General features: G+C 34.3%; 1 protein-coding gene across 1 annotated transcript in view; it reads right to left on the bottom strand.

Moving 5' to 3' along the window:
- Positions 1-24,766, bottom strand: part of SPOCK3 (SPARC (osteonectin), cwcv and kazal like domains proteoglycan 3) — a 267,952-nt gene that overhangs the window by 126,871 nt on the left and 116,315 nt on the right. The window lies entirely within an intron of this gene.

Raw genomic sequence — 24,766 nt, 5'->3', positions numbered from 1 at the left:
GAATTAATTAAAATGCACTAAGAAGAATATATATAAATGAAAATATGTGTTTTTAATTTCAATTATCAAAACAACTATAATTAAGTTATTAGAATTTTTATGGTAAAAACAACAGTAAAACACGTTACATGTTTGGGACAAATACACTACATTATTATCAAGGGCTTAAGGAATTTTGAGTACTCAATTCTTTCTAATGGCGATAATTAGCAAGCAGCACAGAATAGCTTTTAGAGCTGACAAATTTAATACATATTTTGTATCATTTGGCATTATTCAGATTTTAATCTCTATGTATTATCTTTGAGTACCACCAATTTTATAGTCCAAGGCCTCATTTAATCAAAATCATTCTATGATACAGAATTTGTCTGGCTTGGCATCAGGGATACTGAACAAATCAGTACTATTTCTGCTCGTGTTTATTGAGACATTTTTTTATTGCTTGTTTTTTGGTTTTTTTTGGCGGGGGGGGGTTATGGTGGTGGTGGTGGCACATCTGTCAATGCACAAGATTTACTTTTAATTCTGAGCTCAGGGATCACCCCTGAACTTGCGTGACCATATGGGATAACAGGATCAAATGCAGGAAGACTGACAACCTACCCAATTTCTATCACTTTCACCCACATTTTGTTATTCCTAGGGGAATTCAAGAAGATGAAGCTGTAACTAAAATTTTCTAAAATTTAAACATTTATAAATTAAATAAAATATGGAAACATATTCACATATAAGTAGAGATCAACTATTTGCCTCACTTTTTTATTTTAATCTGAATAGCTTATTTTAGAGAGAACAAGATAAAGAATCACGGACCAGCTGTACCCAGACCAAAAATGGACAAGCAAAGTTCTCAAAGACAAAATTAAGCTCTGGAAGTCAGCATGGGCACCTGGTATCTAAGACAGGAAGAAAAAGTTTCAGAACAAAATTGGGCAAAAATAACACTAGACATGTTGTTATTCTAATGTTGTAGCTGCAAAATCTTTAACTATTGAAATTATTTAGTCATTATAATACAATAATAGTAATAGAGTAAATTATTTTGAATTAGAATCAAATACTTCTATTATAATTTTCATCCATTAAAAAATACAAAACTCAAACTAGTGAGGACAAATTAATAGTATAGAACAGTAGGTCTATACTTGTCTTGCATGAGGTCAACTTGGAGTTTGACATCCCATATGGGCCCCATGTAACACCAGGAGCAATTTCTAAGTGCAGATTCTGAAGTAACCCTGGACATTACTGGCTATGGTCCAAACACAAAAACAATTCAGTCTAGCTGCAGAATTTGAAAGAATGTTAAAGCACTCTTACAACATCAGCTCTGCAAAAACAAATTTCTTTTCTTTTCTTTTTTCCTTCCCTTCCCTTTCCTTTCTCCTTTCCTTTCTCTTTTCTTTCTCCTTTCATTTTCTTTCCATTTTCCTTCCCTTCCCTTTCTCTTTTCTTTTTCCTTTCCTTTCTCTTTTCTTTCTCCTTTCCTTTTCCTTCCCTTCCCTTCCTTTCCCTTTCCTTCCCTTCCCTCTCCTCCCTTCTCCTTCCCTTCCCTTTCCTTTCTTTTCTTTGTCCGTTCCTTTCTCCTTTCTTTCTCCCTCCCTCCCTCCCTCCCTCCCTCCCTCCCTCCCTCCCTCCCTCCCTCCCTTCCTTCCTTCCTTCCTTCCTTCCTTCCTTCTTTTTTCTATTTCTTTCTCTTCTTACTTCTCTCTCTCTCTCTCTCTCTCTCTCTCTCACACACACACACACACACACACACACACACACACACACCTTGCTTTGCCTGATATTAGGCCGCACATTTCTGGCTCTGCACTCTGAAACCACACCTGGCACTCGTTGGACCATATGGGCTGACAGGAATGAGAAAAGAAGATAGACGCCCATGAGCTCTATCCCACCCTCATCAGTCCCAGGTCAACTACATGCAACTCTTAATTGTAGATTTGAATGACAGTATATGATATAGAAAATCTTCTTTTGAAATATTGTATCATACAAAATATTAAATTAGTATCATACCAATATGTCTTTATTAGGTTTTTAATAGTCAGAGTATTAAACTCACAAAGAAAAACTTATTCTACTACTAGTCTTTCAATAAGAGACATATCATTGTTAAATCATTATCTTGTATATTAACATTTTTCCTTTATTCCTACTTTTCCTATCATTAGTGGTTTCAGTATTTCTCTAGTTTTTATCATATATGAATGCTCACCGTTCTTACTTTTCTCATGATTGCAAAGTTAACTGCCCTTCCATCTGTTTATTGTACTTTTGTCCTACTTGTTTTTCTTTCATTAAACAGACTATGGATTTAAATAAAATAAGTTGAACAAATTTTAAATTTTAGCAGAAAAAATACCTCATTCTAACTTATGTCTCACATATAATCAGTCTTGGAAAGCCAGTAGTCTTGCTGGTTCTTAGAACGTTAAGCTTCTTTATTATGGATTGTGTAAATGTTACAAAAATACTTATATAAAAGCACTCAACAAAAAGCTAGGAGCATTGTACATTTTGATCATATATTATGATTTTAGAATTTGACAGTATAATGGTATGTAACTTTATATCATTATGATGTGAAAAGTGAAGTTGAATAAGAAAAAAGTTATGTAAAAGCTTAAATTTCAAAATTCAAGATACATCAGTTTAAAAATTACAAACATTGAGGAAACCTTGTCTATGATAACCTTATCTGTGAAAGCAAAGACAATTAATGATTATTAACAAGCATAATTTATAAGAAAGAAGAGTTTTGTAGTATAATAATGAACATTTCAATATTGTCAGTTATTCATAAAAATAACATCGTTTGGTACTATCAAGGCTTTTACATTTTTCTAGAATTGTATAGTTACTGAACATATCAGAAATTCAATCCTTGAGGCTATAAAGATGTTACAGAGTGTAGAATGCTTATCTTGCATATGTGCAACCAGGGGTTGATCTTCAGAACCTACTTTATCTCTGAAGAAATAATCCCTGAATGGAGAAAAGAGTAGGTCCTGAGTATCACCGTGTATGACTCCAAAACTCATAGAAAAGACGGTAATAAACTCAACTCCTAAGCCTTATATATGGTAGCAAAATAAAAAGTCAATTTTTATACATTTAATTTAAAGAGGAAGCATCATAAGATTCCATTTCCTGAGTAAATTTACTTTTATGTGGGCTCTTATTAATTAGTTCAAAATGACTTTGCTTAGCAGAAGAATCTGATTATAATGTGACGATACTGCATTCAGGTAAGTAGAGATAATCTACGAACCTATCAACTTTTATTTATTTTAACACCTCGATTACAAACATGATTGTGGTTGGGTTTCTGTCATGTAAAGAACACCCCCCATCACCAGTGCAGCATTCCCATCACCAATATCCCAATTCTCCCTCCTCCCCACCCCACCCCTGCCTGTACTCTACACAGGCTTCCTAATTCCATCATACATTCTCATTGTTAGGGTACTTAGCAATGTAGTTATTTCTCTAACTAAGCTCATCACTCTTTGTTGTGAGCTTCATGAGGTTAGCTGGAACTTCCAGCCCTCCTCTATTTTGTCTTTAAAAATTATTGCAAAAATGTCTTTCATTTTTCCTAAAACCCATAGACGAGTGAGACCATTCTCTCTCTCTCTCTCTCTCTCTCTCTCTCTCTCTCTCTCTCTCTCTCTCTCTCTCTGACTTATTTCACTCAACATAATAGATTCCATATTAGGAAAATTTCATGACTTCATCTCTTCGACGACTGCATAATATTCCATTGTGTATATATACCATAGTTTCTTTAGCCATTCATCTGTTGAGGGGCATCTTGCTTGTTTCCAGAGTCTTGTTATAGTAAATAGTGCTGCAATGAATATAGGTGTAAGGAAGGGATTTTTGTATTGTATTTTTGTGTTCCTAAGGTATTCCTAGGAGTGGTATAGCTGAGTCATAAGGGAGCTCAATTTCCAGTTTTTTGAGGAATCTCCATATTATTTTATATAAAGGTTGGACTAGACAGCATTTCCACCAGCAGTGGATAAGAGTTCCTTTCTCTCTGCATTCCCACCAAAACTGCTTGTTCTCATTCTTTGTGATGTGTGCCAATCTCTGTGGGATGAAATGGTACCTCATAGTTGTTTTAATTTGCATTTCCCTGATTACTAGTGATGTGGAGCATTTTTTCATGTGCTTTTGGCCATTTGTATTTCTTCTTTATCAAATTGTCTGTCCATTTCTTCTCCCCATTTCTTTTCTTTTTTTTTTTTTTTTGGTTTTTCGGCCACACCCATTTGACGCTCAGGGGTTACTCCTGGCTATGTGCTCAGAAATCGCCCCTGGCTTAGGTGGACCATATGGGACACCGGGGGATCGAACCGCGGTCCGTCCTACGCTAGCGCTTGCAAGGCAGACACTTTACCTCTAGTGCCACCTTCCCGGCCCCATTTCTCCCCATTTCTTAATGGGACTAGATGTTTTTTTTCTTGTAAAGATCTGTCAGTGTCTTGTATATTTTGGATATTATCCCCTTATCTGATAGGTTTTGGGTGAATAGTTTCTCCCACTCAGTGGGGGGCTCTTGTATCCTGGGCCCTATGTTCTTTGAGACGCAGAAGCTTCTCCATTTAATATATTCCCATATCTGCTTTCACTTGTTTGGAGAGTGCCATTTCCTCCTTGAATTTGCCTTTGGTCTCAATGTCATGGTGTGTTTTACCTACGTGTTGTTCTATATACCTTATTGTATCAGGTCTAGTATCAAGATCTTTAATCCATTTGGATTTTACCTTCATACATGATGTTAGCTGGGGGGTCTAATTTCAATTTTTTGCAAGTGGATAGCCAGCTGTGCCAAGACCAATTGTTGAAGAGGCTTTCTTTGCTCCATTTAGGATTTCTTTCTCCTTTATAAAAAAATAAGGTGATTGTAAGTCTGGGGTACATTCTCTGAGTATTCAAGCCTATTCCACTGATTTGAGATTCTGTCTTTATTCCAATACCATGCTGTTTAGATAACTATTGCTTTGTAATATAGTTTAAAGTTGGGAAAAGTTATACCTCCAATATTCTTTTTCCCTATGATTGCTTTAGCTATTCGAGGTTGTTTATTGTTCCAAATGATTTTCAACAGTGTTAGATTTATGTCTTTGAAGAATGTCATGGGTATCTATAAAGGGATTGCATTAAATCTGTACAATGCTTTGGGGATTATTGCCACTTTGATGATGTTAATTCTGCCAATCCATGAGCACAGTATGTGATTCCATTTCTGTGTGTACTCTCTTATTTTTTGGAGCAGAGTTTCCTTAATGTCTATTTCTCCTCTGTTATTATTGGTGTATAAAAAAGCAATTGATTTTTGTGTGTTAATTTTGTTGCCTGCCACATTGCTATATGAGTCTATTGTTTCTAGCAGCTTTTTGGTAGATTCTTCAGGGTTTTCTAAGAAGAGTATCATGTCATCTGCAAACAGTGAGAGCTTGACTTCTTCCTTTCCTGTCATGATTCCCTTGATATCTTTTTTTTTTTTTTTGTCTAATTGCTATAGCAAGTACTTCCAGTGCTATGTTGAATAGGAGTGGTGAGAGAGGACAGCCTGGTCTTGCACCAGAATTTAGAGGAAAGACTTCTAATTTTTCTCCATTGAGGATAATATTTGCCACTGGCTTGTTGTAGATGGCCCTAACTATATTGATCAAGGTTCCTTTCATTCCCATCTTGCTGAGTGTTTTGATCAAGGATGGATGTTGGACCATATCAAATGCTTTCTCTGTGTCTATTGATATGATCATGTAATTTTTATTTTTCTTGTTGTTGATGTATTATATTGATAGATTTACAGATGTTAAACCATCCTTGCATTCCTGGGATGAAACCTACTTTATCACAATGAATTATCTTCTAAATGAGGCATTGAATCCTAATTGCCAGGATTTTATTGAGGATCTTTGCATCTGTGTTCATCAGCGATATTGGTTTGTAATTTTCTTTTTGGTAGCATCTCTGTCTTTTAGGTATTATGTGATGTTGACTTCATAAAAGCTATTTGGAAGTGTTCCTGTTTTTTTAATTTTATGAAAGAGTCTTGCCAGGATTGGTAGTAGTTCCTCTCGAAAGGTTTGAAAGAATGCATTAGTGAATCCATCCGGCTTCTGTTTTTGGGCAGACATTTGATTACCGTCTTAATTTCCTCAATAGTGAAGGGGGGGTTACATATGCTACATCCTCTTCATTCAACCATGGAAGGTTATAAGAGTCCAAGAATTTATCCATTTCTTCCAGTTTCCCATTTTTAGTGGTATAAATTTTCTCGAAGTAGTTTCTGATTACCCTTTGAATCTCTGCCATATCAGTAGTGATCTCCCCTTTTTCATTCCTAATTCGAGTTATCAAGTTTCTCTTTCTTTGTTAGTTTTGCCAATGGTCTATCAATCTTGTTTATTTTTTCGAAGAACCAACTTCTGCTTTCATTGATCTTTCGGATTGTTTTTTTGGGTCTCCATTTCATTGATTTCTGCTCTCAGGTTTGTTATTTCCTTCTGTCTCCCTATTTTTGATTCCTTTTGTTGAGCACTTTCTAGTTCTATTAGCTGTGTCATTAAGCTATTCAGGTAGGTCCCTTCTTCCTTCCTGATGTGTACTTACAAAGCTATAAATTTTCCTCTCAGTACTGCTTTTGCTGTGTCCCATAAGTTCTGACAGTTTGTGTCTTTATTGTCATTTGTTTCCAGGAAAGTTTTGATTTCCTCTTTGATTTCATCTTGGAGCCACTGTTTGTTCAGTATTAGGTTGTTTAATTTCCAAGTGTTAAAGTTTTTCTTCTGTGTCCCTTTGTAGTTCACATATAATTTCAGAGCCTTGTGGTTTGCAAAGGTAGCCTGCAAAATTTCTATCCTCTTGATATTATAGAGGTATGTTTTATGTGCCAACATGTGTGTGTGTATATATATATATATATATATATATATATATATATATATATATATATATATATATATATATATATTAGGCCTCTTTCTTCCATTTCTCTTTTCGAGGATAGTATATTTTTGTTAGGTTTTAGTCTGGTTGGCCTATCAAGTGTTGACAAAGCTGTGTTGAGGTCTCCCACAATTATTGTGTTGTTATTGGTATCCTTTTTCAGATTTGTCAGTAATTGTATTAAATATTTTGCTGGCCTCTCATTTGGTGCATATATGCTTAGGAGGGTGATTTTTTTTCCTGCTGTACATACCCCTTGATTAATACAATATGTCCATCTTTGTCCATTACAACTTTTCTGAGTATAAAGTTTGCATCATCTGATATTAGTATGACCACTCCAGCTTTTTTATGAGTTTTGTTTGCTTGGATGATTTTTCTCCAGCCTTTTACTTTGAGTCTATATTTGTTCTGGCTATTCAGATGTGTTTCTTGTAACCAGCAGAAGGTTGGATTGAGCTTTTTGATCCATTTAGCCACTCTGTGTCTCTTTATGGGTGCATTTAGTCCATAGACAATGAGAGAAAGAAGCAGGCAGGATAGCCAGCAGGAATGCTCATGAAATCCAATCTCAGGTGGCTGGAAACAGCATGGCCCAAGATGGTTTCTCTGTACTTCTGATTCCCAGCAGAAACCCTGAACATATCAACTTAAGGTAAGTAAGTTTACTTCTTGTTCAGTGAAAATATTTTAATGCTTTGTAACAGTCTGTTATTTTAATGTTCTGTCAGAGTTGTGTATGGATTCTTCCTTGCAACAGGACTGGTGACTGCAAACTATACTAGACATAGCTTCAAAAACACAAGGTGGTAAAAGTTACTTTTATTTTACCTTAAAAATGGCCAAATGGATTGGCTTGGCTCAATAAGTTATCTTTTGGAATAAGAAACTAGACATAAGTTAGAAAGGTCTATGAGTAGCTTTTTAATATTACAGAGGCCACTAATGGCTTCAAGTTCTGAATGCAAATATCATAATCAAATTTGTTTAAAATTGAAAAATATTATTAAATTGTTTATATCACAATAAAAATATTAAAATGTGATATATAATGTATTTTAATAAAATACATACTGTGCTAATTTTAAAAGTAGTAGAAAATGTTAACAATGTAGGCATTATATATTCATATAAAGAATAACTACCAATATAAAATTAATTTACATTGCTCACTTTGCAGATAAAAATATATTCTTGATATATTTAAAAATAACTAAATTTACAGAAAAACTTACTTGTTCCCACTTTTTATTTTGTTTATGTTTTTGTTTATTTTTGTTTTTATGTTTTTTTTCTTTTAGAGAATTCACTGTCTTCTGTACAAGGCTTACTCCTGACTCTGTGCTCAGGAGTTATTCCTGGAGTGCTTGTCATGTATTATTGGGAACTGATTCTTTATAATATTTCTGGTTCTACTGTTGACATATTTTAAAAATGAAACTGAATATAGTAAAAAATATTAAAAGTCTCATTATAGTGATATTTTGCAACATATCCAAATACTGAAGATTTTAATTTACTTAAAACTAATTTATGCTGTTTATAGTATGCAAATAAAATAATATAAAATTATTATTATTATTATTATTATTATTATTATTTGGTTTTTAACTCACACCCAGCAGCGCTCAGGGGTTACTCCTGACTTTATGCTCAGAAATAGCTCCTGGCAGGCTCGGGGGAACATTTGGGACACCAGGATTCGAACCACTTGCATCCTTCTGATGCAAGGCAAATGTCCTACCTCCATGCTATCTCTCCAGTCCCAATATAAAATATATTGTTGACATAAATTAAATGCATCTTAAAGTTTATGTGAATAATGAATTTTCTTCATAAATTATATACCGTTGCAATGTCAGTTACAACAGAAAAACAAAGCTGTGTTTTTAAGAGGATATGTTTTAGTAATCTATATAATTTAACATTAGAACACAAATTGTAAATAATAATAGATCATTTATAAGATATTCAATGTTTGTTAGCAAATCTTAAACAACTTTGCTCAGTTTATTACTACTAATTAAAGTAATAGTTTATTTCTAGGATGGTATATTTTATTATATTAAGTGGTCTTACTAATTTAACAAACCATTCAGTAAAACAAATTTTCTCTAAGGAATGATTCACTGACTTTATTCTAAAACTGTTATCTTTGAAAGATTTAATGCTTGAGCAGTTTATAATGATGTTTAAATAATATATCCTGTCAAGTAAACAAATTTTTGTTAAATAGCAATCTAGTCACAATCGTTAAAGGTATCATTAAAATTTTAAAGTCTCAAAATAGACCATTTTATAAATTTTATTATATTTTTCCTGTAAAACTGACCGACCCCAAAGGGATTAAATAAGCAGTATAATCTTTAAAAGTATATAATTTTAACTTCATACAGTAATCTTCTAAGACTTTGCTATTTCTATATTTAAAAATTATCATTTTAATTACTAAATAGATTTATATATAAAATACTCATTCAAAAGCAAAGGATCATAATTTTATAAGATATTGTCAAACCAGTAACTATGATCTAAAGATGCCCATGTATTTATTTTGAAAAAATTTCAGAAGACAGAATTCATAACCCTATAGCTTATAAGGTAAGTAATAAGTATGTACACTATACTAAAGTATTTGTAAGAAGTGTTAGAGATAGACGTTTTGCTTTAAAAGTTAATGAAATCCATTTGAATTGATATTTATTCATGGTGTTAGAAAGTGTTCTGAGTTCAGTTTCTTGGATGTAACAATATTGTTAAGAGATCAGATAAGGCTTATATGACTAAAGCACATACTACATGAAGTTCTGTGTTTAGGAGACCAATGTGATGCAGGTGAGCAAACAAGATTCAGCCTCAGTCCAGATAGGTGCCTTAATATCTGTACTCTTCCTGCCCCAGTCTATTACCTCTGGCCATTTGTTGCTCTATTTCATTTTTGTTTTGTTGGCAACATTTTGAAGTTTTCTGGAGATGGTACTCAGTGCTAGGTATCAATCATGGGTCTATAATGTGTAAAGACAGTGCCTTTTTTATCCAATGTATTATCTCCCTGGCCCCCTATTTTAATTTTTTGGGTTCAGTATTTATGTTTATTTCACAGTTACACATATTCACTCATCAAACGTATACATTTATATTATTAATTATATTATTTTCTCTTTATTTTTATCTTTTTATGAATCTTAATTGAACAAATCTTTTATTTAGAAGATTATTTTAGAGGTAGGTTTTAAATCCTTTAGTTCAAAATACATTAACAAAAATATACATCATGAATTAATTCTAATATGTCAAGGTAGTTCAAGGTATATGAAACAAAGTAATAGCAAGCATCAACAAAAGGAAAGTAAGTCCCCAGTTATATGCACAGACGCAGAAAAACATCTTGACAAAAATAAAATACTGCTTCTTATAAAAAACTTTAAACAAAATGGAAATAACAATAACTTGGTTCAATATAGTAAAGGCCACGCAGAATAGTCTCACTCATCTATGGTTTTTAAGAAAAATAACAGTCATTTTTGCAGCAATCCTCAGAGACAATGAGAGGAGGGCTGGAACTTCCAGCTCACTTCAAGAAGCTCACCACAAAGTGGTGAGTGCAGTTATAGAAATAACTACACTGAGAACTACCATTACCATGTGAATGAATGAGGGAACTGGAAAGCCTGTCTAGAGTACTGGCGGGGGTGGGGTGGGGTGGAGGGAGATTTGGGACATTGGTGGTGGGAATGTTGCAGTGGTGAAGGGGGGTGTTCTTTAGCTAACTGAAACCTAATCACAATCATATTTGTAATCAAGATGTTCACATAAAGATACTAATAAAAAAAAGAATAACTTCATGGGTGAAAATGAAAGCTTTTCCTTTAAGATAAGGCACAAGAAAAAATCTATTCTCACCAAGATTATTCTACATAGTGTTAGAATTTTTTATCATAGGAATTAGTAACAAAAATAATTGAATTTGGAAAAGGAGTAAAATTATCACTCTTTTCAGATATATAGTATAATACATAGAAAATTCTAAAACCGCCACTAAAAATAAACATTGTAAAGTGACAGACTACACAAATTATATACAAAAATTGTATTTTATATGCAAACAACAAACTAGAAGTGAAAGAAATTTTATAAATCCATTTATAATATCATAAAAATTGAAATTATGGCATCGTCACTTGGAATGTAAAATATTTGTACATTAAAACATGTTGCAATTAATAGATGATAATAGATAATGAACAATACAATAGCAGAAATACTTATAGACTGGGAGAATTCACACCACTGAATGACCATCGAACCCAAACCATTACATAAATTCAAAATAATCCATGTCACAATTCTAATGTTATTCTTTTAAGCAATAAAGAAACATTATGTAAACTTGACTGAAACTACAAAAGACACAAAAGAAAATGGAAACCTCGCACATCCTAGCTTTAAACTACATTACAAAACTACAGTAATCAAAATAATGTGTTATTGGTCTTAAAATTGACCTCTACATCTATGGAATACAACTAAAAATTTGAATTAAATACTACCATATTTTCAGAGTTCCAAATATTGAAAACATATTTATTACTTATTACTGCTCTAGCAAAGTACTCATTGTTTTCTGGCTTAACTTAATCAAATTTTAATTTTTCATATTTATAAAGGATAAAAGTTTAAAATTGATTTTTACTGATTTTGAAATCAGGTGGGAACAGACTACACTCACATGCACATGTATTTGCATATATATGAACATGTGTGTATATGAGCATGAGAACCTGGGGTGCTCCACAAGACAATCTTCTGTCACTTTCATCTTCTGGTGGTAGCTGGCAACTCTTGACTTAAAGGCATCAATTTGTTTTTTTTTTTTTGGGGGGGGGGGGGATGATTATTGAGCCACACTGGTGACACTCACGGGTTACTCCTGGATATGTGCTCAGAAATCACACCTGGCTTGGGGGACCATATGGGATGCTGGAGGATCAAACCAAGGTCCGTCGTAGGATATCACAGGCAAGGCAGACATCTTACAGCTTGAACTACTGCTCCGGCCCCACCTTATCCTCTTTATTTATTTCATGGGAGATTTATTATTCTGGAATATTAGTTTATCGTGTGTTTTTGGGTTTCATATTATTTATTTTGGAGCCTTATCCAGTGCCAGTCATGGTTTAGTCCTGGCTCTATGCTCAGAAACAGCTCCTGGCAATCTCAGGGATGCCAGAGATTGAACCCAGGTCAATCTGGATTGGCCACTTGGAAGGCAAATGCTGTACTGATGAGCTATCTCTCCAGTCTTTACAGTGTGTTTTTAAGTCTACCATATTATGTGCCAAAACAAGCAAATAATTTTATTTTTAAAGACTAAATAGATAAAAATAAGTCACTTAAATGTATTCCCTTATATAATCTTATAGAAAGCATAACTGAAAAGACTTATTTAAAAATTTCTCTTGAAAAAATATTATAACACAATGATTTACTGTGTTGTTCATAACACAGATGTTCCACGGATTTAGAATTTCCACACCCATCCCACCACCTATGTGACCTTACATTCACCTATGTCCCCAGTTTCCCACCCTCCACATCTATCCCTTTAGCACAAACAAATTTACTTCATATTATTTTATAATACAAAGTAAAATGGACTTATAAAAAATAAAAGTTGATTGTAATTGTTATTGTGTCTCATAGTACTTAAAGACATTGTGTTAGTTGGGTCTTTTGTGTTAGTTTTCACTCATTGAGCTTGGTGGTCTTCTATACAACTTTCTATTAGATTTTTTGTGATAATACTAAGATGACAAAATGAAATACTTGACCATGTTCTCCAGAAGTGTTGGAACTAGAGTGGTTAGGTGCTTTGACAGTATGATAACATTCATTTATGAACCTGGGTCATTTTTATGTAGGTAGGTGTCAGTTGTGGTTGTGGGCAGAAAGGGGAACTTGCCTTTCCACATTATGAGAAGATTCTAGAGTTTTCAGCCTGGACCAGTCTACCAGCGACACTTTGGAAATTAGCTTTTGAGCTGGGCCTTTTTCTTTCCTGCTCAATGATGACCTTATCTACTTCATATATGTAAAGAGTTTTCTCATTTCTAAATTGTGACTGCCTTGATGTTTGATCTTCCCTGTGATTGTGAGGCACACTGTGATAATGAAGTTTTCTCTCTTCAAAATCTTTACATTAATCACATATTTCATGGAAAATATTATTTTGCCATCTAAGTAATAATTACAGATTTCTTAGCATAGGTGTGGAGATATTTTGGGGGCACTTTGAAGTAAGGAATATGACTAATGAAGTTCTTGATTTTAAGAAAGTGCTCAATCGCTCTGTGCTTGAGTTCACATTGGTAGTATATTCTTCTTGAACTTACTGTAATTGACCCCCTATACAGATAAACAATAAATTCTTATCCACAATAATATCTTTCTATGTGGATATTGTCTTTCCTCTACCACAAAGCCATAACAACTAGACAAATGTACACTTTGTCTTAACAATTGATTCTTTGCCAAATCTAATAGATTTTTCTCAGCATAGAAGAGCTATGATAGGCTATACAATCAGTATACTTTAAACTTCAATTCATACCAGTGAATTACAACACTTCTCATTTTTTACTTCCTTAATTTTTATGGAAACTATACTAAATTGTCAATAGGAAAAAAATAAGGCCTTTGTTTTTGAGGATAAATACTTAAAATTAGATATATCAACATACCTTACTTGACCCTCAAGATGGAAGAGAAAAAGCAGCTTAAAAAGGGATATTTCGGGGCCAGAGAGATAGCATGTAGATAATGCATTTACCTTGCATGCAGAAGGTCAGTGCTTTGAATCCTGGCATCACATATGGTCCCTCAAGCCTGCGAGGAGCAATTTCTGAGCAGAGAGCCAGGAGTAACCCCTGAGCACTGCTGGGTGTGACTCAAAAACCAAAAAAAAAAAAAAAAACAAAAAACCAACAAACAACAAAAACAAAAAAAGGGATATTTCTTCATTTATACTTTTGCATTTAGAATTCACTGAGGTAGGTTGAAAAGGAGCAGTGATGATTATCTATATTAGATGTCACTAATAAGGAAATATATTTAACATGTGATATAATTAAGAGTAGATAAGAGATGTTATCACTGTATTATATCAGGAATAGAATTCAGAAAGTACGGTCCATAGTCGTATTGCAAAATATTTTTGTTACTTAATTGCTTCTGATCATTCTTTTCCAAATCTCTCCACATATTCTATCCCTGCTCCACGAATAGCCTTACGTGCTATAATCATGATTGATTGTTCTTTTTCTGTGCTAAGATATAGTTAAGCACCCAATGAGTAAATTAAATAGATATATAAGAGTGAGTCAGAGAGCAAGAGAATAGAAATGAAAAAGAGAAGGTGGTATAGAGGAAAATTCACATTGTTAATGCACTGTGAATAATTCCTATACTATTTAGCTGAATATCTACTTTTGAAGTTAAAATTATTTGGCATTATTTTCTTATTAATACATTTTTATAAAAAATTTGTAAATCTGGGGTTTGGGGTTAGACAATCACTGTCCAATCTCATGGAGTCTAAGTTGGTCCACATGACACATGTTCAGGGTGGGAGGTGCCCCTGTATTATAAAAAGTATGAGTTCTTATCCCTAGAAGATAAGATCTTGTTTCTGTGCATAAGGTTTCCCTTGTTTACTGTGCCTATACAGAAGCATATGGTGTCATATTATATTGCTGGTGCATTTGGGGGTAAAAATGAAAGGGTACAACCCCGAACCCCAGATCCCAGATGTAGAACCAATATAGTTCCCTGCAACAATACCAGGGACCAAACTCCCCCTGGGAAATTCCTAATACTGCTCTGGCAACAACTTGTGCCAGTTTTGATATGACATTCTGACAATAAAGAAACAGTAACAACTTGATCTAAGAGAAGGTTGTCCTATTTCATCACCTAACAGTAAGATGAAATCAGAAGACATGTTCTTTGATATGTGCAAAGGCCAAGAGTGCTAACTACAGAAGACTGGCTGACAAACATGACTGGGCAGAACTTATTCTGGGACCAATAAGAAAGACCCTACCTTTGGTTTTATTCTAGGACTTGTACAAAAATTAAGATCTCTAATTACAGAGGTCCGACTTTGACAACTGAGACTTAACAGAACTTCTAGAACCATAATAAAGACTCTATCCTAGGCTTTGGCCTAGGATCTGAGTGAAAACCAAAATCAGTTATTACAGAAGACTGATTACAACAACAATGATGGAACAGAACTTCTAGAACCTTAAAGAAAGACTTTGTCCTAGAATTTGTCCTATGACCTATGAAAATTCCAAGATCTCTAGCTACAGAGGCCCGATTTTATCATCCACAACTAAGCAGAAAATTTTCTGGCACCATAAAATGACCATGGTAATGAGCATGTACGGAGCCAGTAGTTGTTCCCATGGCAGTATGCTTCAAGGGCGGATAAACCCTGAATCTCCTAAGCCAAGGAAATTCCCTTTTATATTTCCCCAGTACTTACTGTGCCTATGCAAAAAAAAAAGGGGGGTGGGTGGGAAGCACAGAACCTTGTTCATCAGCACTCCTTCCTTTTTTATTTATTTTTTTATTTCTCTTACTTTTTTTCTTTCTTTGACTCTTGCAGTTATTATTTGGTGATTTGTTGTTGTTGTTGTTGTTGCTCTGTGCTTTTTATTTTTTGGTAGTTATTACTGTCTTTTTTTAACTGTTTTTTGTTGTTTTTTTGTTATTTTGTGTTGTTGTTTTTTTGTCTTCTTTCAGCAGAACCACACAACTTGAATCATCTTATTCTGCCTCATGAATTGAAGAGGAAAATAAAAATGAACAGTACCAGGACTAAAGAGCCATATGAACACTGAGTGGAAATAAAAAATGCTCAGACTTAAACACCAAACCCAAAGCCAACAACAACAGAATTGATACCCTATCTACAACAAGCTATACATTGAGGGAAATAATTACACGAGCACCCCGGGGTACAAGGGAGGGAGATATGGGACACACGCTGGGAAAAGGGGTAGAGGGAGGACAACCGTGATTGGGGGAATGGCCCTGATTCATTGTCACTATGTACCTTATATATTACTGTGAAAGATTTGTTATTAACTTTCGGTCACAATTAAAATGATTAAAAATTATATATCAAGTGATTTATTAATGTTATTTAGTCTTTCTATATTAAATGACAGGATAATATAAAACAATAAAACTGATTCTGAATAAAACAAGAGTTATTTTTCCAAATAATTATAGTATAATAGAAAATAACATAAAGAAACATAAAATATTTTATATAATTTTCTCCACTTGGTTATGTCTATCAAAGATTCTTCAGTATCGAATTTTAGACTTCCTAACAGACTATTATTCATCTAAAAAGCAAATAGAAGGACATTTACAATTTGGTTCTTCACACTATGATGAAAATTGATGTCTAAATGTGTCTTCTTTCCAACAGCACTTAATAATTAAAAACAGTCCTGAGTTTTATGATATTTTATTTGCTCTCCGATGACTTTTGGGGAGGAGGGGCCAAACCCAGAAACACTCAGGGGTTACTCTTGGCTCTCTGCTCAGAAATCACTCCTGGCAGGCTCAGGGATGCCTGTAATTGGGATTGTAATTGTAATTGTAGTATGGGATGCCTTTAATTGAACCCGGGTCATTACTGGGTTAGCTACATGCAAGGCACACGCACCTTAACACTGTGCTATTTCTCTGGCTCTTCTCCCATGACTTTTAAAAATATTACAACCCATCTATTCTTAAATTTTTCTTAAAAAATATTTGCTAAAATCACTCTGGCACTTCTGACACTGTTTTCTGATTAAACAGACCATAAACAAGGATTTTTAAGTCTCTGACCACAGCCCCCAGACTAAAATAAACTAGCCCTAAAGATTTCTCTAGTGCTTGTCCATAGTTTTTGTCTACTCATTGAGAACTACAGTGTGTAAACTAGCCCACTGAAATTCTGCTCTTGACTTTAGATCAAAACATGTTAATTTAATTGCTTAGTGTTTCATGTTAGAAGCTTTGATTGCTACTTGTTTTTAGTTAATTTTGTTCATATTAGTTCAATAAAATTTAAGTTTAGATTACTTAGGATTTTGGATATAAGTATGCAAATAAATTCTTAGATTTATATTTGTCTTTTTGATATAATATCCAAAAACCACTATAGAAAGAAAAGAAGTATTCTATAGGTTATAATATATTAGATTGGGATATATGACTTTAGAAGGAAGGTGTTCTTTTCTATAATTGAAACACAACTACAAACATGTTTGTAATGTTTATTTATAAAAATAAAATAACAATCATAAAATATATAAATAAATTTTACATTTACATGATTTTCAAAGCTGTCATTTTATGAAAACTGAGTATTTCTGGATTACTTTGGTCAGTTCCTATCAGCAGATCATTAATAACTTCATGGTTGTCCTGTTCTATGAACTTCAGTGGCTATCAATATATAACTATGCTTATGACATTTATGGAGAAGGAACTATAGCTTTTTACATAAATGATCTTGTCTCTAAATTGAGAGAAGAAAGAGAGTCTAACACCCCCTATTCCTTACTTAGGACTACACTTATTTGTTTAATATGTGTATTAAATTAGTTGTATTGTGCCACTGAAATTTAAAAGCAAATTTTAATACATTAACATAGATAACACAAACAGTTGAAGTAATTTAAAATATTAATATCTAAAATATATTTCATCTCTTTTAACAAAATTCAGATATGAAACAGGTAGAAAATAATTTAATTCCCTGTGTCTTGACCTTACCTCCGATGCAAATTTCTCCATTCAAACTACAATTTATTTTAAACATGTTATTCAGGGGCCATGTAATAGTATAGCAGTTAGGGCACACACATCCAGGTTTTATTCCCAGAAATACTATATCCCCCAGCATGATATGATGTGGTCCTGGAAACCCTCAGCATTACTGAGGGTTTCTGGGTATTTCTGGCACTGCAAGAAATCAACAGCATTGCATCCTCATGATGTTGAAGGAAACCACTAACCTGACTAGTTAAGAATGATAGGGAGTCCCCACGCCTCCCGATCACTATTTGGGAGAGTATACTGACCCATCAAATATTAATCAGCTTCTATAAATTCACCCAGTACACAAACCTCAAGTTAGCACTTAATGTGTGAGTAACTAAAGAAAGCAAAAACCTAATTCTCAATGAAATACTCATTGACGTCAATGTCATGTTTGTGAATCTTCTAATATGGAAGATGAAAGCTTTCTATTTTGAGAGCACTAATGAAGATGATAGAAAAGCATTCAACTTTTTTATAACTCCTTCTAACAAGTATGCAAATATGTTTAAGTCCTGCTGAGAAATCAAATACCATTTTTCTTTTTAAAGTTACATACGCAAATTTACACAACTACTTGCCTGAAATATTAGTCGACAGATTTCTTTCAATAGCTTAGAGCATTTTTATGAGGAAACACTATTGGAGTAGCATCTCTATCATTGTCATCAAGAAAAAAATCAATTATGATATAATAAACCCTTTGGCAAAGCTAAATTTTATAAACCCTTAGATTGGAAGGAAATGCAGATGTTGGGTAATTGGTGAAGATTTACTAAAAATATAACTGAAGAAATTAAATGTGGATCATAAATTATTCATTAAGTTTTATATTCCATAACCATAAGGATCTGCCTGATAGTTCTTAGGATCCTGTGAGCCTCCTGATAGTCTCTAAGCATGCTTGATTGCATCTGCAGAATTTTTCTGTACTCAAGAATAGAAAGGGGATTATACATATTTTTGTTTTGGTTTCCTGCATTTTTTGGTGCTCAAGGTTTATGCCTAGCTCTGCACTCAGGGATCACTCCTGGCAGGACTTGGTAATAGTGGGGTTTATGGGGGTTGTGATCAAACCTGAGTTAACCATGAGCAAGGCAAGTTTCCTATCTGCTGTACTATGACTCAAAATTTTATAACAAGAACTTTTTATTTATGCACTGGCAAACTTTAGATATTTATAATTAACTATTATTTTTATAATTATTTAAGTATATGCAGTACTTTGAACTCAGAGTACTTATTGATAGAGTATCTTTCTTCTTTTCTTTCTTTTTTTTTGGTTTTTCAGGCCACACCTGTTTGATGCTCAGGGGTTACTCCTGGCTAAGCGTTCATAAATTGCCCCTGGTTTGGGGGGACCATATGGGACGCCGGGGGATTGAACTGCAGTCCTTCCTTGGCTAGCACTTGCAAGGCAGGCACCTTACCTCTAGCGCCACCTCACCGGCCCCGAGTATCTTTTTTCTTAAAATATGCTACAAATATGAATACATTTCAAAATGTAAGTAATTATAATACAATTATAAAGAAAAATGTCATTTTTCTCTACACAGTAGGGATAGAGGGAATGAAAAAGGGCAGTAAAAGCTAAAGAGTAAGCCAGAAACAAAGTAATAAATGTTTACATACATAAAAAGCTATTAGCATGCCTCATTTACTGTTCATTCATATCTGTATAACTTTTTAAAACATTAATTAAGGTATTTTAACATCATTATAAGCAACAAAACAGATTGTATGCAAAAATGAGAAATTCCTTAAAAGTGGCATAGATCCTGATTAATATTCTCTCCTTGTACAAAGGATACAACGGCAGTCATAGTTCAATTGACAGCTCTGTATTAATTCTACTGGCACCATAAAAATTGGGAGGAGCCTTTCAGGAGAGAAAATAAATCAACGAGGAATGACTTAAAAAAATTTACTTCACCATGAAAAGGTCAGACACTTAAATTAACATAGAAGACACTTCTGAACAACATTTGCATTTCCTGTCAAATAATCTTAAAATGAACTAAGAAAAAAGTTAAATGTATAGTCCTATATGATGTGTTTTAAATAGATCGATTTACTTTTGTTCTAATTATATTTGATAAAATATATTTAGAGTTTACTTATAAAATTAAGATTTACATATGAACTTAATTTCAATTAGATTCATCATTAAAATATATAAATATTTATGTATATATAAGTTTACATTTATGTATAAATAATTTATATATTATATATTTATTTAGATGAATAGCTTATATATAAATTATATTTATATATATAATATATATCAAATATATATCACTAAAATATAATAGGTCAACTTGCCAAAGGAAGTAAATAGTTTGTATTATTGATTTAATTAAGGTCTTCCTGTAATCCTTTACTAAAACTTCAAAAATTAATATTTGCTAAAAATATTTAATGGGAAAAGATATATGTCAACGTTTTCTAAAGTTTTGGACATTTACTTAATTCATGAATATAATATTAGAATTATAATGTTACAAATAACATTAAGGGGTCTTGAAATCCATTCTGGTTATTCTCTAGATTGAATTCAAAAGAGATTTCAAAGATAAATATAATTATGTCATTCACATGTTAAAAATATTTAAAATTCAGCTTTACTTAGATGGGGAAAGAGATACGATAGGTAGCGTCCTTAGGATATTGGTGGAGTGGTAATATGTGTAATGTTGAAAGGACATTTGTATAAAATGTATTGTGGAGCTGGAGACAAGTACTTGACTTAACTTGGCCAACCCGGATTCAATACCCAGTGCTACAAATGGTTCCTTTAGCATCAACAGAAGTGACCCATGAACACAGTATAAGTAGTAAGGAGCTAGAAGCATTATTAAATGTGACCCCCAAAGTAACACATAACAATTTTAAAACATTTAAAAATAGTACTATACATTATACTATATAGTATAGTACAATACATTTATAGCATAATACATTTATCATACATTATATTGTACATTAATAAAATGGGGACCACGAATAAAACCAAAACTAATAACAAAATCAAAAAGTAATATTTCCAGTGATTTGCTTGCTTTACTTTTTAATTTTAGATAATAGCAAAGACATCCTCAAATTTGGGAAAAAATAGTATTGTCTGTGTTCTCATCTGTGGTACTTACAAACCTCTCTCCTGATCTTACACAAACCAATCTGTATTTTCACATGCTTTCTATGAAAGCAGTAAGGGTTCATGCACTATGTTGAACTCTGACTCATATGTTGTTCATATAAAGCTATTTATAAAATATCCTAAACTTCTTTTTCTTTTTAGTTACTTTAAGTTCTGCAGAGAAACTCAGACTCTTCTAAACTCTGGCTTTTTTTTTTTGTTTTCAGAAAATTTTCTCCTCCCCACTCCTCCTATCTTCTCTCTTCTCTTCTCTCCTCCACTTTCCTCTGGTTAGGCATTATCTGCATTCCTTTCTTTTACAAGGATAACTGTATTGTAAATACCCTTGATCATGGAGATATTCTCCCTAAAAACAAAAGTCAACTATGTAATGGTACAGCATTATAGAGCCAAAGAACTAGGGGTGAGGGAGACAGTTACAGTCAGCTAGGCAGTTGTGTTGTACATGGTGGACCCAGATTTAATCCTGGGCTACCAATATGGTAACTTTAGTACCATCCTGAGCACAGAGCCAAGAGTAAGCCCTGGGTATTTCCCAAAAACAAACATAAAAATGATGATGGTATCAACATCCTGGATGTATCCCTAAGTTAAGAATTTTTCTTCAGGGGCCTGAGCGGGGGCACAAAAGGCAGGACATCTGCCTTGCATGCAGTTAGCCTAGGATAGATCGCAGTTCGATTCCCTGGCATCCCATATGGTCGCCCAAGCCAGGAGTGATTTCTGAGTGCATAGCCAGGAGTAACCCCTGAGCATCACCGGGTGTGGTTCCAAGTCAAATAATAATAATAATAATAATAGAAGAATTTTTCTGCAACAACACAGACCACCTACAGGGTTCTTAGTGGGTCAGCTTATGTAGATTCTATGCAACAGACAACATGAAAAACAGGAAAATTCCCTAATGTTCAATATTACTCTCTCTGCCAAGGCTGATGAAATCCTTTATTTATGGTTCTAAAAATTGTTGTTTTTGACAAGCACCAATGAGATGGCACTGTTATATTACAATAGGGCAAGATATCAAACTCCTCATAGGTTTTAACAGTTAGGAGCAGAAGTTAAGAAGAAATATAAAATATTTTATATAAAATATAAAAAATACAAAATGAAAGTGGAATAAAAGGAGACAGTAAAAAGTTTTTGAAAATACCCAAAATTGAAGGTGCCAAATTTGCCAAAACTTAGGGAGCCAAAGAAATCAGACATAACATCACACAAAGATAGAAGGATGTCAGCTTTCTGATACATTTATATTCAGGAATGTTCTCTGAGTCTGTGCATTTCTGTTATCAATTGATCATCATTTAAAACAAGGATATGATACATAATAATTCTTTATTCCTCCAAAAGGCCTATTATGATAATTTCTACAGAATTAATGCCAAGAAGTTAAAATGCTTCCTGTCTGTCCAGTTTCATTGCCCTTCAAAAGCCAGTTTAAATGGTAATGAGTATCAGGAAGAAAAATACACAAGAATTTAATGTCGTGTCACTTTCGGTACCTTCAGAAACTAAGAGCTGAAAAGGTAAATTTGAGGGGAAAAAAGACATGAAGGAGGTGAAAGAGTAGATGCTAAGTTGAAGGAATGTCAAGTAAAGTCATTCTTAGGTGGGAAGCAGGAAAGAGAGAAATTAGTAAATACTGCTGTTTAGTTATTAACTAAGGGATCTCAAACTCAATTTACCTGTGGGCCACAGGAGGCAAAGTCGGGGTGATCCTTGAGTGCAAAGTCAGTAGTAAGCCTTGAACATTGGGGGGTGTGACCCAAATAACTAAAACAAAACAAAAAAAAAAAGATTCCTCTAGGGCAGGGCCACAAAATGTTGTACGGAGGGCCGCAAACAGCTCATGGGCCGTGAGTTTGAGACCCCTCTGTTCAAAGATGCAGCAGCAATGGGATCCATATTGGCAGTGAGGGCAGGTTCAGAATAAGAGCAGTCTTATATCTCCTCCCCCTTCCTCTTGCTCCCTCTTCCTCTTCCTTTTCTTTTTGTCCCAACTACCTTCCCTCCTCCTTTATCTCTTCCTTTTCTAGATTTCCTTATTTTTATTCTCTTCGCTTCCTTTATCCTTGTATAATGACAGGAAATAAATTAGTAACCTCATGCATATCAATATGTGCTAAACTGGGAAGGTGCATCATTGATTTCCATCTTGGTTATTTCTTTATTTTTTTTTTATTTTTGGAGAAGCCATACCCAGCAGTGCTCAGGAAATACTCTTAGTTCTGTGCTCAGGGTTCACTTCTGGTGTACTAAGTGCTTGGGATCAAACCCAAGTCTGCTGTGTGCAAAGCAAGTACTTTAGCCCATATAGTTCGCTTCAGTCCCTAACTTCCTTGGATATTTCTTAAGATTAATTTCCAGAAAATAACTTTGAAATATGAGGTCATGTCTTACTCCAGTAAAGAACAGTTTTATCACAGTTACCATGCAAGTGATCAGGTTCCAACTCAACGTTTTCCTGCATTTCAGCCTAGTGCAGGAACTGGTACCATTTCAAATCAAAAGATCATGCCTACAGAGCTTAGGCACTTAGTAAAATTTTATAAACACCAAATCCTGATACTCTTTTGCTATTGTGCTATAAATGACATATAATATACAGTTAAGCAAATAGCATGATGTTTTGATAACTGTTTAAATTGTGAAATGATAACCATATTACTTCCAGTTAATATCCATCATAAAAATAAATAACATCTCTGTAGGTTGTGAAGTTTTAAGATCGACTTTTTCAGAACATGCCCGTTCCTCTTGCAACTGGTAACTGCAGGGTCTCTGAGCAGAGGAGCTTGCGAACAGGACCCCTATACTGAACCCGAGTACAGGGACATGGGACTTCCAAGCAAGGCAAGGCCAGGCAGCTGGGGGGCGTGGGGGAAGGGCAGTCAAACCCTCCCTAATGCATAAAACCTTGGCTAAGATGGCGACTGGCTCAGCAGACCCCCAGATACCAGAACTTCACCTTTCCTCTTACAACTAGTAATTGCAGGGTCTCTGAGCGGGGGAGCTGACAGACCCCTGTAATGAACCCAAGTGTAGTGATATGGGACCCCCAAGCCAGACCAGGCCTACAAGGCAAGGCAAGGCAGATGGGCCTCTGGGAGTTTGGGGGGAGAAAAACCAGCCCCTTCCATAGCCATAGACAGGGCTGTGGGGGGGACCTCCTTGCAGGGGGGTCCTTTTGCATCATTCTTCATTTTCAAAAACGTGTGGGTGCTAGCATGCTTGTGTGTTTAATGTACTTTGTTATTCATGATTCCACAATGCTCATAATTTTAGATTGTTCCTAGGAAAGGTGACAGAATGCCCAAGACCTGGTGGATAATACTTGAATAGATCTCTAAATTCTGTCTATATGTGGGCATGAGTTTATATACAGTGGTCTTTTCTCTGATTGCCAAACCTAAACTGTAAACAACCCATGTCTATAGTGTATATAGCCCCTCTTATATATTACCCATCCCCCATTTCAGAAATCCTTCTGTCTTCTCATTCCCCAATCCTGATCTGTGATCCCTCCTTATTCAACATTCTTTACCCTCAGTTCTTAACTCATTAGGCACCAAAACTGACCTCCTGCCCCAACAAACTACCACCCAGCTCCCAAAACGAAAAGGCACCCTCTCAGTCCACATCTTGTGCCCCAGCAAGCAACTACAACCAACACACCTGATGATTCATGCTATGTGGCCCTTCTCACCCTCTCAAAATGTGGACTGTTGCATGGTA

Source organism: Suncus etruscus, chromosome 4 (genome assembly GCF_024139225.1).
Source record: "Suncus etruscus isolate mSunEtr1 chromosome 4, mSunEtr1.pri.cur, whole genome shotgun sequence".
NCBI classification, from domain to species: Eukaryota; Metazoa; Chordata; class Mammalia; order Eulipotyphla; family Soricidae; genus Suncus; species Suncus etruscus.
The sequence above is the reverse complement of the archived record's forward strand: the minus strand, read 5'-3'. Positions and strand labels throughout refer to the sequence as shown.